Consider the following 3,232-nt stretch of genomic DNA (forward strand, 5'->3'; position numbering starts at 1 on the left):
AAATTTCTACTTCAATTATAAGCAATATGTATACATCTAAAATTAGTGTGTGGAATAGTTTCTTTTTATCATATAATCCTTATCTATATTATATAAGTTATCATAATCATACTACTAGAAATGCTAGCTCAATCATATGATAGTTCTAAAAATAACCTGTCTTTGATATATCAAAAATTTACATGAAATATCAAGGCAGAGATTCTTTTAAATTTTTCTCAGAGAATTTAATTATCATAGTATCTTTTAAAACCCCATTTTTAATATAGTACTTCCTTGTATATAGTGGGTTTTGCATAATTTACAGTTCATTTATTGTTTTAATATCCTAGAGTTAGTTAAGTCTCACCAGTTATAACAGATTTGAAAGAATACATGTTTAAAATTGAGAGTTACTATAGTAGTGTGACATGTTCATTTATCAGTTGTTTAATAAGGCATGTAAATTACATGACCATAGTGACACTTCTGGTAATTTAAAAATGAGTGTACTGTTGCTAAATAGGTATCCATAGCCTTCTTTCTTCATGCTTATAAGTGTGTTTTAACTATTCTCTACAACTCAGACAGCATAGAAATAGGAAAATATCCAATAAAATACACACACACACACACACACACACACATACATATATACATATATATATAAAACCAAAGTAAAAAAAAATAGAAATATGACCTTTAATGTATTCATCTGTCTGAATAAATGTATTGGTTAAGGTAATACAGAATACATTTAATTTATGATATTATTTAACTCTACCATTTCTCTGTTTAATATTTTTTTCTGGAAGACTTGTCTGTTGAGAGAGACATTATTGACACTATCACTGTATGAGGTTCAATATGTGATTTTAATCATAGTAGTGTTTTATGAACTTGGGTGTCCATGTGTTTAGTGCCTAAATGTTTAGAATTGCAGTATTGTCTTGGTAGAGTTTTCTTTTAGTGAGTATGTAGTGCCCTTCCTTGTCTAATTAGAAACAGCCAAAATATGGGTTGTTGTGTTGATAACAGTGTATGATGTTCCATTTGTATTATACTTGCTATATTTCTCTAAAGCTACATTCTTCTTGTCAGAACAAAGGGTGAAATTACTGATGTTTATTATTTTATTTATTTGCGTGCATAGATGTTTTGCGTGTGCACTACATGTGTGGCTGGTGCCTGTTGAAGCTAGAAAATGGCATGAGGTATCCTATAACTGGAGTTACAGGTTGTTGTGTGCCACCATGTGGTGCTGGGAACTGAACCTAGTTCCATTGGAAGAGTAGCTGATGCTTTTAACTGCTGAGATAGCTCTTCAGTAGAGAATTTGTTGATTAAATAACTTTTAAAATATTTCTAGAACATTACATTCTATAACAGTGTTTTCCACATGGAGTCTTTCTTTTATTGTACCTTTTAGTATCATGAATACAAATATACAACATCATGTACATAAAGTATATTAGATTGCAAGAATAGCACAGGGAAAAGTACCTAGATACTAAATGACTAATCTTTAATAAAATTGGCTTTGAACTATAAAAGCCTACTTGGGGATTGGTATGCAAGAACTAAAGAAAAAAAAAAGACTTCCACAAGAAACAGTGGCTCACTAAAGCATAACTTCTTAAATAGAAAAGGGCAAAATGAGATTTCTATTGGAGGCTAGAGATCATATATACTATTTTTTTAAAGATCCCTTAAGTGCCTTTTATTAGAAAAATGATTTAATTTTGATGTAGCTACATCTTATCATTTCATTGTTTTATGGCTACTCAGTAATGTTTTCTTGGTTAGGAAAGATTTTTTCCTTCATGTTCATATGATATGTTTACTTATTTAAATCTTCTTTTATATTTTAATTAAAATATAATTTAAATAAGGAGTATACTTTTCCCCAAATGTACAGCCAGTTGCTCAAGCAGAACTTATAAACTTCTCTTTCAGGGTAGTTTCAAAGGATTGATGTTTAATAGAATATTTGCTGTCTGAGCAAGAAGTGTTCCTTCACCTTCAAGTTTTGCTTTATCAAGTATTTATCAACTTATTGACCATTTTTCCTTTCATATGAATTTTATCTTCTCAAATGTCAGTTTTAAAAACCCACAAAGGTTTAAATGAGATTGAACTGAATTTCTATGTTTATGTAGAAAAAAATAGCTAAATACTTTTGGCTTTCTCATCCAAATTGTGATATATACTTCATTAGTTATTTTGATTTTCTTTATCCAAATGAAGAAATTTGCTACCTTTTAAATTAAAACTATTCTACATTTCTGGGTTTATTTTCATATAGTTTTTTTAATAATTATGAATGGAATTTTTATTTCAGTTTTGACTGACTTTGCTCTCCGTTAAGAAGTTATTGTAAGCTTCTCTTAAGGAACTTGGTGTTTATTGTATTTTCAGTTAAGTTTCTAATAATAATGTTTTTGATAGATTTTTTTTCTCTTATAATATCCATAACACTTATTAATTTTCTTTGTTACATCTGTTATGACCAAAATGAATAATGGTTTATTGCTAGTGGTTCTTAACCATTACTCAGACTACTTCTTGAGTTTCATTGTTAATCATAATGGTTATGAATTGTTCTAACTGTAACTTCTTCCTTTTAAAAGGCTTAATTAATTGATATATCAATGTTTACATTTGTAATTGTTTTATAAGTAAAAAACCTATCCCTTATTCATATAACAAAAGTTAGTTTGGGAACCTTAGTTCAAGTTATCATTGGTAGTTTCTGAGTCTTAAATATTTTTTTCAGAATTTTTAGAAAGGAAATTTGTGTATAGGATAATTTTTCTATATTTAATAAAACTCCATAAATTAGTTTATGGAGTAACTTGTTTTTAGATCGTCTATTAAAATGTAATTTTAGCTTTAGGAACTTTAATTAAATTTTGAAATCCTATCAGTAATTAACATTTTTATTACCTAACTTTTAGGACAGCTATATCTATTCTGACTTTGTTTATAAATTTCCTGAAAAAATTATTGGTATTCTTCTTGCAATTCATAAAGCATACCTGAAAGGACAGGGACTACTAGAAAATTAGTAGTGGAGCCAAAGGGTATTTTTAATTGAAAACATATTTTCATTTAATATGTTATTTATATTCTCTCCCCCCTCCAGATCCTCTTCACCTCCATGCCCTTTCTTTCTCACACACACACAAAACTCACAAAACTAAGATACCACACACACACACACACATACACACACACACACACACACATACAC

The sequence above is a fragment of the Grammomys surdaster genome, unplaced genomic scaffold, assembly GCF_004785775.1.
Source record: "Grammomys surdaster isolate TR1022 unplaced genomic scaffold, NIH_TR_1.0 217, whole genome shotgun sequence".
NCBI classification, from domain to species: domain Eukaryota; kingdom Metazoa; phylum Chordata; class Mammalia; order Rodentia; family Muridae; genus Grammomys; species Grammomys surdaster.